A 14355-nucleotide genomic window follows, 5' to 3' on the forward strand; every position below is an offset into this window, starting at 1 on the left:
AAGAAAGAGGTAGCAAAGGCGCAGGAGGCATGTAGGAAAATGTTCGGAGAACGCTTGGATTCGGAAGACGGTCAGAGAGCGGTATTCAGGATTGCAAAGCAGATAGCGAAAGAGGGGTGTGATGTGATGGGGGTGAGTTGCTTGAAGGATGAAGTGGGACAAATCGTTGTGGACCCAGATGGAATTAAAGGAAGATGGAAAAGATATATGGAAATGCTGTTGAATACAGAGAATGAATGGGATGGCAACATAGAGAGTAACCCATTTTTAGGACCGGCAGAGAAGATAACTGAGAAGGAAGTTGAGGATGCGATAAAAGCAATGAAGAGTAGAAAAGCGGGAGGGCCGACGGGAGTTGTGGGAGATATGTTGAAGGCAGCAGGAAGTTGGGGTGTGAAGAGAATGACACAGATCTGTAATCTGGTACTGAAAGAAGGCCGCATTCCAGTGGTTTGGGAACTGAGTACCCTCGTCCCTCTATACAAGGGGAAAGGTGACCCTCTGGAGTGTGGCTCGTACCGAACGATAAAGTTATTGGAGCATGGAATGAAGGTATTGGATAGGGTGTTGGAGAGGAGGATAAGGAAGAAGGTGAAGATCGACGAAATGCAGTTTGGATTTATGCCAGGAAGAGGAACGACAGACGCGCTCTTTATTGTGAGGCAGTTGCAGGAGAAGTACATGGAGAAGAGGAAGAAGTTGTTTCTTGGGTTTGTTGATCTGGAGAAAGCATTCGATAGGGTTACACGCAAAGTATTGACATGGGCATTGAGGAAGTTTAGGAGTGGAGGAATGGTTGATCAGAGTCGTGATCGCAATGTACAAAAGAGCGCGCACAGCTGTAAGGACGAAGGACGGGAACAGTGGTGAGGTTGAGGTGAAGGTGGGAGTGCATCAGGGGTCGGTACTAAGTCCACTACTAATTGTAGCTGTGATGGAGGTGCTGGCTCAGAACGTAAAGGAGGGTTTATCTTGGGAGTTGTTGTATGCAGATGATCTGGTGTTGATTGCGGAAAGTATGGATGGACTGAAGGAAAAGATGAACAAGTGGAAGGAATGTATGGAGACAAAAGGTCTGAAGGTGAATATCGGAAAGACAAAGGTGATGGCAAGTGGTAAAGCATGTGGTGAGGTGGAAAGAACTGGGAAGTGGCCATGTGCTGTGTGTGCAGGAAGGGTGTCGGAGTGAACTCCATTCAGTGTACAATGTGCGCTGAGTGGGTTCATCAAAAATGTTGTGGTCTGAGAGGGTCATTAACCAGTGTGGCAGCTACATTCAAATGTAAGGTGTGCACAGAAGGAGCTGCAGATGGAGGAAATGTTGAGTTGGATCTTGGAGACGGCATGAAGCTGGAAGGTGTGAAAACATTTTGCTACCTCGGAGACATACTGAATGGAGAAGGTGGATCAGACTCGGCAACGGTTGCTGGACTGAGATGTGGATGGAAGAAGTTTCGGGAACTGAGTGGCGTGCTGATGAGGAGGGGAGTGTCGTTGAAGCTGAAGGGAAAGGTGTATGTTGCATGTGTGAGAAGTGTTATGATTTATGGGAGCGAGACATGGGTAATGAACGTAGAGCAGCAACGAAGGCTGGAAAGGGTGGAAATGCGAATGGTTCGGTGGATGTGTGGAGTATCGAGGAGAGAGAGGAAGACAAATGATGAATTGCGAAAGATGATGGGAATAGAGCCTGTGATTGATGCTGTGAAGAGGAACAGGTTGAGATGGTTTGGTCATGTGTTGAGGAAGGATGAAAGTGACTGGTTGAGAAGAGTGATGGAAATGAATGTGGAAGGAAGTAGAGGACGGGGAAGACCGAGAAAGACTTGGCTAAAGATGGTGGAAGAAGAAATGCGGGCAAGGGGGTTAACAAGGGGAGATGCAGAAAATAGGGCAAAATGGAGAAGATGGTCATGGGGACCGCAAGGCTAACCCCCGCTCTAGCAGGGAAAATGGCCTTAAAATGCATGTTGTTGTTGTTGTTTTATTGTTACATGAGATACTTTAATGGATTAGGTTTGCATAATCAATAACGGCCCAAATAATGTAGAACTTGTAGACAAATGCATATGGAAATATACTCATAAATGAAATAACACCATAAAAATAAACAGGAACAAATACACAAGCATTTCAGCACTTAGTGAACATCTCGACTAATTCAGAACTTTCCTTTCTTGGCCTTTAAAGCTGCGAACTTACGAATCACTTCATCGAAATCAATGCCTTTCGCCAACTCACTTTCAATTGATAATATCGCAAGATCGGAAAGCCTTGACTGTCCCATGGTAGATGGCAAATAGTTATTTATAAGTTTCAGCTTTGAAAAGCTCCTCTCACATGAAGCCACAGACCCACAGATCGTCAGAAATAATTTTAGGCTTAGTGAAAGGGTTGGGAGAGATTCTACGAAGTCCCATTCAGCTATGAATGTCAAAACGTCTAATGTTGCCCAATCTTTGGCTTCTTCCAGATCAATCTCTGCTGCTTTCAGGTGCCTTCTCAGCCTTGGTATTTCTATGAAAAGCTCACTCTCGGATACCTCATCGTAGAAAGTGGTCAATTTTGGAATGGACACCTTCAACTGTTCTTGAGTGGCAGATATGAGACTCTTCACTTGAACAGCCTCAAACATGGCTGGTGGCTGCTACTTCTTTGATGGCTCTTGATCTGATCTGGAGTTCAGAATGAAAGCGATCAATGCATTCAAGCATCGCCCTCTTATTTTCTTCTTTCAGAGTGCGTCCAGCATCGCTTGCCTGCTCCCCTGCCATCCTCTTCGTGCAGAAAAAGTCTTCGCCTCTCTAGCTTTGTCACGACCTTGTCGAGAGTTGAGCCCTTAGTCTGCAGGTACCGCTGTGTAAGATTAACTTCCTGAAGTACATCACACCAGAAGTACAGGCAGCACAGAAAAGTGAAATCACAGACAGCAGGCAAAAGACCTTTGTGCTGCTCCTCTTGTGTCCAAATTTTCATGTGGATCACAAAGAGCTTCAATCGCAGCGACAAACTTATCAAACTTTTCTTTAACTGGCTTCACTGCATCATGATGAGCACTCCAGCGAGTTGTTGATAGCCTTTTCAATGACACTCCAGTATGGTCAATTAACACGTCCCATCGATTGGTGGAAGCAGCAAAGAAAGAAAACATTGTCTCAAGAGTTCCAAAAAATGTCACACCTGATGCATTTTCAGCAAAAGAGTGCTGACCGCACAAATTAAGCGAATGGTCCACACATCCATTAAAAATAGCTTTCTTGTTCTTTCCCTTGAGAAGGGCTTGTCCACCTCCATGGATTCCAGCCATAGTGGCAGCATTATCGTAACCTTGAGCGCGGCACATCATTATGTCCAGTCCATCACTTTTCAGTTTTTTAAGAATGTCAGAACTGAGGTCAGCAGCTTTTTTTCCCCTTTAAGGGAAAAAATCCTAGAAATACTTTTCACTTCAACTTTCCTATAGACCGATCCGACGGAGGGTTCAATGGACGGGCGCCCTCTACAGACGCCGCCATAGCTGGGGGGCGTCCGCTTCATTCGGCTTGTAGTCCATGGGCTGGACCTCAGATTATAGCCAATCGGTACCAACCAGAGGTACCAGATAAAAATATACTTTTATTAAATCTTATTATCTGTCCTTTTCAAGTGACTTTGCTGGACCGCTATGGCTTGTAGCTTTTTTAGGCAAATTGCTTTCAAACAGACGTATTAAAGCCCGGCGTTACGCGCGCTGCATGTGAGCAAGGAGGAAGCGGACAAGCGGTAACATATAAACGTCTTTATTGTAAGACTACACTGTAACACTGAACTGCTCCGGGCTGGTCGCCCGGTGTATATCATGAGGCCACGCCTACCCCTCGGGCGTGGCCACCGCCCACTTGGTGCGTGGAATGATGTCACCACGCCAGTGGGCTTTTGTGTTCGCCACAATACTGTCAATCAAGATTTGAAAGCAACGGCTTGGAGATGTGCGCTTGATAACACACTCCAATATCTCAAATAGGACACAAAACATAACTTTACAAGTCACAAATTCACGTATTTATTACACAATTAAGCATCATAAATCCTTGTAAACAAGAAAACCCACAGTTTCACATGTCAAACAGAAAGCTGACTTGTAAACATCGTACCTGTACATGTACATGATCATCTACATTAAAAATCTTAATTGTTTGAGTGGCCAAGTTAGACATGTCAATGTATGTTCATAAGGCATTCAAATATACTTGTACAGTGTGTAGGTTTGATGTTTAGTCAACATCCTCATCATCATCAAGATCTTCAGCATCACTGGTATTCTGGTCTGAATCATCGTCATCAGCATCCATCATGTTGGTACAGTCTTGAAGTTTGCACTCAATTGTGCACTTTAGTCTATAGACAGACACTGGCAGTTTGGGAGCTGACAAACACGCCGGCATGTACAGGATATGAATTCCATAATGACCTGAGGTGCAGGAGAGCCAGTCATCCACAGAACATAGAGTGTGCCATCCTCTCTTGCAGTCCATCCATGGTTGTCCTGGGGATCTGGTACATCTGGATCTCCTACCAGGCTACGTTGCCATATGGCACTTTGACAGTTGGCTCTCAAGGCATGTTGGTGAAGGCAGTCTTCACAGGGTGGTGTTTTTAAAAAATGTTTTTATAGCGATGTTTTTATGCTTAGCAGTTTTGACTTCTGCCATTTGTGCCTCGTCAGGCTGAAGTGGTGTGATTGCTGGAGGACTTCTTCTGTCGCCACAGTTGTAATTCGGTGACACAAAGGGTTTAGGAGGAATAGAACGTCTTCTGTCCGTCTGCATTCCTTCTCTGTTTGTGGGGAGCTGGGCTGTTACTACTTGTGGTTGTACAACAATCCCATTAACTCGATGTGATGTCCTTCCTCCACTGAGGGTTTCCTCCTGCCTGTCGATGTTGTCGTATGCTAACACAGTGGGAACCCCAGGATAGATATTTGATGGCAGCACAATATCATTTTCTGGTTGTGTTTGCAATTTCTGCAGACACAAAGCTGTGTCTGTTTCCAACAATGTACAATATGATATCCCATGACCGAGACGGTTCAGAATCTTTATGATCTCGACATTACCAGTCAGTGATTTTACTGTCCAAGGCAATAATATTAGACAGACAGATGTCTTTACTTTGCCTGAAGTTGTTCCATATATGAGACCTTGAGCGAATGACCACACCAATCTCTGAACACGAGTTGTGCTACTTGAGCTCTTTGTTTCACCAGTTAACAATGTTGTTAGAAACGCTTTGAGTGATGATGGGATGTCCACATATTTGTCATCTAGTTCATTTGGGCAAGGTGGCCAAGGCTGTTCATTTTTGGCTTCCTTTATTTCATTCCGCAAATGTAAAGCTGCTTTAAAGAGCCATGCCTCAATATCCTGATCATGCTTTGAGTACATGTCAAGTTTCTCCTTCATGATCATATGTTCTTCTGCTAATTTTTGGAAGGGGGCTCCGAAGGGGGCTCGGCATGGCATAGCATCGGGTACGCGGTTGCTAACAAAATAGGCTTGGTGCAGGTGAAAGTGGAAACCGTGTACCCACAGGTGCCAGGTGCCTTCAGGGCGGCATGACCGTGCGACTTCGGCGCCCGGCGATATCGCCAAAAACGGGGTTTGTATCGTGTGCCTTCAGGTGCCAGGTGTCCACGACCGCTCCACACGTATAGAGAAACACTTGAGAACGATTATCACGGACACTTTTCATGTACGATCGCGATGATAGTTGTGCTGGCGCAGACAGCTGGAGACTGGAGTTAAGTTTGGATCGGGACACCCCCCCCCCCCCCCAGTAATGGCGGACGCAAGAGCGCCGCCTATCGGCGAGAGGGCCCCATCGTCCTTATCGGATCGGTCTATTGTTGATTTTTACATATCTGATCACTTCGGACATCTGGTCAGTATGTGATATGTCAGGTGTGCTGTCGAACATGATCCTGTAGCGGCTACCGCTGGGTTTTCACAATCGCCTTGCACCTATCAAGGACGCGGAGTGATCACCATGCCGGGCTCGTCCAGGACGCCCGGGCAGGCTCGCCCTCAACTTGCCAGGCCGCAGCCAGGACGCTGGGCCACGCCCCCTCTCGCCTTTCCTGGGCAAACGCTCTGGGATAATATGTATATATATTGCTGCCCGATAAACGGGCTTTTCAGAGTGCCTGAGTGTTTGGTTTGATTAAAGCAACTCGGATGAATTCCAGCTTTTTGTCGCGTCCATTCTTCCGATCGACGTGGGAGCCCCAGCTCCTTCATTGGTGACCTACCGACATGGACACGGCAGTCGCCCTTAAACTGCCTACCTTCTGGGAGGCTCACGCGGCGGTTTGGTTCGCACAGGCGGATTCCCTGTTCGCCCTGCGAGGCATCACGGCCGACGACACCCGCTTCCACCATGTGGTAGCAGCGCTCGGTTCGGCCACCGCGGCCCGCGCCCTGAGCCTCCTCGAGAGCCCGCCAGCCGCGGACAAATACGGCGCGATTAAGAAGCTTCTCCTCGACGCTTTCGCCCTCCCATCGGCGGAACGAGCACGGCGCCTGCTCGACCTGCCCGAGCTCGGCGACACGCGCCCTTCCGAGCGAATGGACTACATGCTTTCACTGCTCGGCGAGCACTCTCCGGCATTCCTGTTCCGGGAGCTGTTCCTCCGTCAGCTGCTTAACCCGGTACGCCTCGCCCTGGCAAGCACGACGATCACAGATCCCCGGGCCCTTGCCAGAGAAGCCGACAAGATCTCCGCCGCAGGACAGCGCATCGCAGCGGCGACATGGGACCCACCGCCGTCCGACGCAACACCCATGGCGCCCGAGCACCCGGCACGGTCGACGACCGAACTGCCGACGCAATTGGCGGCCGCTACACCGAGCCGACCACCTCCAGCACAACGATCGGGGCCTCCACCTGACCAAGCGTGGTGTTACTATCATGCCAGGTTCGGACAGAAGGCCCGGACATGCCGACCCCCGTGCACCTTCAGCAGGCCGGGAAACGGCCGGGGCCGGCATTCATTACCAGCCATGAGCGCCGGCCACACGGGCAACTTACTATTCATCACGGATAAAGCGTCCGGACGGCGCTTCCTGTGCGACACCGGCGCCCAACTGAGCGTCATACCCGCCTCTGACCAGGACAGGCAATCCTCGGTTTGCGGCCCCTCCTTGGTTGCGGCCAACGGATCGACCATCCGCACCTTCGGCCCGCGCAACGTCACCCTCTGCTTCGGCGGCCAACGCTTTGCTTGGACGTTTGTAACCGCAAACGTGCCCATGGCTCTGCTAGGCGCCGACTTCCTCTGCGCACACGGACTGCTGGTGGACGTCCAACGGTGTCGTTTAATCAACGCCGAAACCTTCAGCTCCCTGGTATGCACATTGAGCAGCTCCGCGCCGACCGAGCTGGCATGCGCCGTCCCGGCGGCGAACGAGTTTGCTCGCCTGCTCACGGAGTTCCCGGCCCTCACGCAGCTGACGTTTTCGGCCGTCGCAGTACGGCATGGGATCGAGCACCACATACCAACCACGGGCCCGCCGGTCTACGCCAGGGCCCGCCGCCTCGACCCAGCCAAGCTCGCCGTGGCGAAGGCCGAATTCGACGCGTTGGAGCACCTCGGCATCGTGCGGCGCTCCGATAGCGCGTGGGCCTCGCCACTGCACATCGTGCCAAAGCCGGGGGGTGGATGGCGCCCGTGTGGCGACTACCGCTGTCTCAATGACGCTACCACCCCCGACAGGTACCCGATCCCACATATCCAAGACTTCTCCGCCCGTCTGGCGGGACGGGTCATTTTTTCGAAAATTGATCTCATACGGGGATATCACCAGGTACCTGTCAGGGCGGCCGACGTCCCTAAAACGGCAGTCATCACGCCGTTCGGCTTATTCGAATTCTTGCGGATGCCGTTTGGTCTCAAGAACGCGGCTCAGGCGTTCCAGCGCTTGATGGACGGCGTGCTGCGTGACCTGCCGTTCCTTTTCGTTTACCTGGACGACATCCTCGTCGCCAGCACGTCCCGGGCCGAGCACCTCCTCCACCTCCGAACACTGTTCGGGCGCCTCAGCGAGCACGGCCTCATCGTCAACCCGGCCAAATGCCACTTCGGCACGACGGCCGTTGATTTTTTGGGCCACCACATCACCAAGAACGGGGCCGTGCCGCTGCCAACCAAGGTCGAGGCCATCACCACGTTCCCGCGTCCCCGCACCATAAAGGCCCTGCAGGAATTCCTGGGAATGGTGAATTTTTATCACCGCTTCGTGCCCCGCGCTGCTCAACTCATGCGGCCCCTCTACGAAGCCCTCCGGGGCAAGTCGGCCAAGCACGACATCGCCTGGTCCGCAGCAATGGATGCGGCCTTCCAAAGCTCAAAGCGGGCCCTCGCCGACGCAACACTGCTCGCTCACCCGGTGCTCAACGCTCCCATCGCCCTCACCACGGATGCCTCCGACTACGCGGTGGGCGCCGTACATGAGCAATGGGTGAACGGGGTTTGGCAGCCACTCGCTTTTTTCAGCCGGCAGCTCCGGCCGAACGAGCTCAAATACAGCACGTTTGACCGGGAGCTCCTTGGTCTACACCTGGCCGTCCGCCATTTCCGCCACCTCCTGGAGGGCCGACCTTTCACGGCGTTCGTCGACCACAAGCCGTTGGTTTACGCCATGGCCAAGGTCACGGAGCCGTGGTCGGCCCGCCAACAGCGCCACCTCTCCGCCGTGTCGGAGTTTACCACGGACATCTGGCACGTCGCCGGCAAAAACAACGCCGTGGCCGACTGTCTTTCCCGGGCCAGCGCGAACGTGGTCCACCTGGGCGTGGACTTTGCGCTTATGGCGGCGGACCAAACCACCGACACCACGGTGCAAGCCCTCCGGGCGGCGGACACGGGCCTCCGCCTGGCCGACATCCCCTTCGCGGACACTGTCCTGCTCTGCGACGTCTCCCAAGGCCAGCCTCGCCCCATCGTGCCCGTCACCTGGCAACGCCGCATCTTCGCCTCCCTCCACGGCCTTTCCCACCCGGGCCGGAAAGCTTCCCAGAAGCTGGTGTCGGCGTGATTCGTCTGGCACGGCCTTCGTCGGGACGTCCGCGATTGGACCAGCACCTGCACGGCCTGCCAACGGGCCAAGGTCCACCGACACACCCAGGCCCCGCTGGCACCTTTCACCGTGCCCGAACGACGTTTCTACCACGTCAACGTGGATCTGGTGGGCCCCCTCCCCCCGTCACGGGGGTTCACACACCTGCTCACCATGGTGGACAGGACCACCAGGTGGCCAGAGGTCGTTCCCCTCGTCTCCACCACCACCGCCGACGTGGCGCAGGCTTTCATCGTCACCTGGGTCACCCGCTTCGGCGCACCGGCGGACATCTCGTCAGACCGCGGACCACAGTTCACCTCCGAGCTGTGGGGCGCGGTCGCCCGCAACCTGGGGGTCAAACTCCACCGTACTACGGCCTGCCACCCCCAAGCAAACGGGTTGTGCGAGCGATTCCACCGCTCCATGAAGGCCGCGCTCATGGCCGGCCTTCAAGACGGCGGTTGGGCCGACCGGCTGCCGTGGGTCCTTTTGGGCCTCCGCACGGCCCCCAAGGAGGACCTCCAGGCATCCACCGCCGAGCTTGTCTATGGCCAGGCGCTACGCGTCCCGGGCGAATTCGTGCCCGACGCTACCAGTCCCTGGTCCGCAGCTCACCAGCGCTCGGACCTCCAGGAGGCCGCCTGACGGTTTGCCCCCGTGCCAACATCCCACCACGGTGACCCTCAGTCCTACGTCCCCCCAGCACTTCGCACAGCGGAGTATGTTTTTGTGCGTCACGACGCACATCGGGGGCCACTCCGGCAGCCGTACGACGGGCCCTTCCGGGTGCTGCGACGGGACGACAAGTCGTTCGTCATCGACATCGGCGGCAGGTCGGACCGGATTGCGGTGGACCGCCTCAAGCCGGCGCACGTGGACGTCGACCACCCACCACGGGTGGCCCTTCCGCCGCGGCGAGGCCGCCCCCCGTCCACGGTGCCCCCCACTCGACCGCCCACCACCACACCGGACCCCCTCCCACGACCCGCCAGGGGTCGCTTCGGCCGGGTCATCAGGACCCCCCTCAAATTGACCCTGCCGGTGCAAGTCGATTCTGGGGGGACGTGTGTAGTGGCTACCGCTGGGTTTTCACAATCGCCTTGCACCTATCAAGGACGCGGAGCGATCACCATGCCGGGCTCGTCCAGGACGCCCGGGCAGGCTCGCCCTCAACTTGCCAGGCCGCAGCCAGGACGCTGGGCGACGCCCCCTCTCGCCTTTCCTGGGCAAGCGCTCCGGGATAATATGTATATATATTGCTGCCCGATAAACGGGCTTTTCAGAGTGCCTGAGTGTTTGGTTTGATTAAAGCAACTCGGATGAATTCCAGCTTTTTGTCGCGTCCATTCTTCCGATCGACGTGGGAGCCCCAGCTCCTTCAATCCCAAAGTACTTCGCAGACTTTATGTCCATGACAAGCTTCTCCTTCACATGATTTGCCAGGGCACTTATAAACCCATTCTGAGTTTTTGGTAAAAGATAAGAGGCCGATACTTCAAGTTTACATGTGCTGCGCTTTAATCTCATTAGGTGCTCTTTCAGCACTGGATCATATTTTGAAAGCATCTCAACCATCTCAAGAAAGTTCCCTTTATTCAATGAAAATTCATCTTCCTTGTGGCCACGGAACGCCAGATTCTGCTTGGCAAGAAACAATGTGATATCAAGCAATCTGTGCAAGATGTCCCTCCACTTTTTCTTCTCCATTTCCATCAAAGCAATAGTTTCAGGGTCAATGGTTTTGTGCAGCCTCAGTCCTGCTGCCAATGTTTTCCGCTTTTCAAGGCAACGTCGGTGCTCTTCGGATGGCTCATGGTTATGTACTTTCGGGCTCAGTTTCCACCACTTCTGAAACCCAGTTACAAATTTGGATGTCGTATCTGTAGCACTAACGGCAAACAGTCGGCAGCAAAAACAGGATAAATTCTCGCTGACGAGTGAGTAACAGTAAACCATCCATGACCGCAGAATTTTCTCACCATTTGGCATCACCTTGTAAAATCACTCTTTTGAAAGCTGGCGGACATCTCCCTTTGCTTTTGCATCTTGCCTTGCCGCAACACTGAAAGGCCCATCTGTGTTCTGGAAAGAAGCACTTCCCCTTTTGATGATTTCAACCCGAAAATGATCTGGAACTGGCATCTCCCAGAAAGAAACATCACATAAAAGTTGCAAATTCAGAATTATTGGAATCTCCCACGATGAAGCTAACTCCAAGGGCCTCTCACTCACTCACCGCAGGCAGGTTGGTGGTCTTTCCGTCTTCTACCGACTCCTCTCTGGCCTTGCCCCCCCCCCAGCTCTCTCTGGGCTCTGTCCCGCAAATATTCCTACAGGTCACACAAGATCTGCCTGCAACCCTCTTATGGTCAAACTGGCAAAATCAAGACTCTCTGCTCACCTTCACTCCTTCATTCCTCTTTTCTCCCGCCTCTGGAACAAACTCCCTCACTCTCTTCAATCCCACTCCACCCTCCAGGTCTTTAAAACAGCTGTTCACCACCATCTCTTATCTTCCCCCATCCAAAACCTTGATCTTTTCTATCCCCGCTAATTTCACCCCAATTCCACTTTTTTGAAATACCAACTTCTGTCCTGGAAGTCCTTGGTGTCCTTGTGTTTTATACCCTCCCCCCTCCCCCTTCCCACGCCTCCTCCCCCCAAGCGCTCTCCCTTCCACACATCTCCCTGCTCTCAAATGTTGTGTTTGTGTGCTTCCCCTTCTCTCCCCATCTTGTTTTCCGCTCCCTCTTTTTATATATTTTGTTTGTCTGGTTGATTTGTTTGTGAAGTAAATGTTAGCTCTTTCACGAGCCTCGATTCAGTATACAAAAAAAAAAAAAAAAAAATCTTTCTCCTTAACGTCACTCATCTCATTTACAGTAGCATGGCTAGAGTCACTTTCAGCACTCTCTTCTGCTTCAAATTCTGCCATTTCTACTCCTTGCTCTTCTGCAGAATGCATGCTAGCATCAGAAGAATCAGCTTTATCAATTGGAGACTGACGAGCAGTGTCTTTTGATGAACCCTGGCCATCATCTGGTCTTTTGACATATTGAAGCAGCCACACACAGACAGACAGCCACACACAGACAGACAGCCACACACAGACAGACAGCCACACACAGACATACAGCCACACACAGACATACAGCCACACACAGACAGACAGTCACACACAGACAGACAGCCACACACAGACAGACAGTCACACACAGACATACAGCCACACACAGACAGACAGTCACACACAGACATACAGCCACACACAGACATACAGCCACACACAGACATACAGCCACACACAGACATACAGCCACACACAGACAGACAGCCACACACAGACAGACAGCCACACACAGACATACAGCCACACACAGACATACAGCCACACACAGACAGACAGTCACACACAGACAGATAAATATAGTTGTAAATTGCTTAAATGTAATTGTAACCGTTAAGGTTCAGGTTATGTAATAGAGGAGCACTGCGCAAATGAGATCTCAGGAAACCTTGGGTCTCGTACAGAAACCGTTTATTCGTTGGCTTCGTGAAACTACAACATGAGAAACGAGCATGACATTACCGACAGATCTCATGACGAGCTACAAAAATTGCAATTCACAATTTCGGCTTCTACAAACAATTACACTTATTGTCGTTCTGTACGAGAAAACAGCAATGGCGAATACGGACCGTTAACAATGATTACGCATCAAATCGAATTCTTCCAGCTAAAGAAACAAATGTCCTATAAACGACCAATCCAATGTGATAAACGTTTTATGTATCAAGGAAACGAATGAGATTACTGATTACATACCAACTTTGGATCCTTAACTAATCTCTCGGAAGACTTCAGTGTTCACTCTCAGCACGATGATCTCCGGCCACTGATCTCTACACCTGGATTGGTCGCGTCCACAGCGATTGTATACCGAGGAGTGAAGTCACCGGAAGTTCACTTTCCGCCATCTTGTCTCCCCCAAAACATCACTGCAGCGAAGTACGAAAACAGCAGATTGGCAGTAAGAAATCTCCAAATGCAAGCAATAAACTTTGCATGTAACTCATGCAAAGATTTATTAGTTGGTGTAATGAACTTGTGGCAATCACAGACCTCCTGTGACCGTGAGAGAATGTCACTTTGCGTGGTTTAATCACCTTTTACGTCTGTGCGCTGACAGGGATTACAGATTTACAGACCGCACCGGTAAGCTTACTAACTCAAGTCATGAACTATATGATAGTAACTTGTTCAATCATTGTCATGCTATTCCTGCATGCCGAAATTATTGAAAAGTAATTGATCTTTTCGGGCAAAAACAATCTCTTTTTCATTACAGGGTAAAAAAAAGTTATATGATCTACGTTTACGAGGGCACTCTGCAAGAACATTTACTGTGTAGCGGTTACCGCTGGGTATACACAATCGCCTTGCACCTACCGAGGACGCGGCCAGGGAGCGATCACCATGCCGGGCTCGTCCAGGCCGCCCGGACAGGCCCAGACGCGCCTCTCCTGGGCACGCCCGGACTCGCCGTTCCCAGGCTCGCCCGAGCTGCCCGGGCACGCCCGGTCTCGTCTTTCCCGGGCATGCCCAGACTCGCCGTTCCAGGGCTCGCCCAGGACACCCGGGCATGCCCGCTCTCGCCTTTCCAGGACTCACCCAGGACGCCCGGGCACGCCCAGCCTCGCCTTTCCAGGGCTCGCCTAGGACGCCCGGGCATGCCCGCTCTCGCCTTTCCAGGGCTCGCCTAGGACGCCCGGGCATGTCCAGACTCGCCGTTCCAGGGCTCGCCTAGGACGCCCGGGCATGTCCAGACTCGCCTTTCCAGGGCTCGCCCAGGACGCCCGGGCACGCCCAGCCTCGCCTTTCCCGGGCATGTCCAGACTCGCCGTTCCAGGGCTCGCCCAGGACGCCCGGGCATGTTCAGACTCGCCTTTCCAGGGCTCGCCTAGGACGCCCGGGCATGCCCGCTCTCGCCTTTCCAGGGCTCGCCTAGGACGCCCGGGCATGTCCAGACTCACCGTTCCAGGGCTCGCCTAGGACGCCCGGGCATGTCCAGACTCGCCTTTCCAGGGCTCGCCCAGGACGCCCGGGCACGCCCAGCCTCGCCTTTCCCGGGCATGTCCAGACTCGCCGTTCCAGGGCTCGCCCAGGACGCCCGGGCACGCCCAGCCTCGCCTTTCCAGGGCTCGCCTAGGACGCCCGGGCATGCCCGCTCTCGCCTTTCCAGGGCTCGCCTAGGACACC

General features: G+C 52.8%; 1 pseudogene; it reads right to left on the minus strand.

Annotated features, from left to right (window-relative positions):
- Positions 1-2920: 2920 nt before the first annotated feature.
- LOC137439209 (zinc finger MYM-type protein 1-like) lies at positions 2921-12060 on the minus strand (annotated as a pseudogene).
- Positions 12061-14355: the final 2295 nt, after the last annotated feature.

Source organism: Myxine glutinosa, chromosome 14 (assembly GCF_964187855.1).
Source record: "Myxine glutinosa chromosome 14, kmMyxGlut1.1, whole genome shotgun sequence".
In the NCBI taxonomy this organism is placed as follows: domain Eukaryota; kingdom Metazoa; phylum Chordata; class Myxini; order Myxiniformes; family Myxinidae; genus Myxine; species Myxine glutinosa.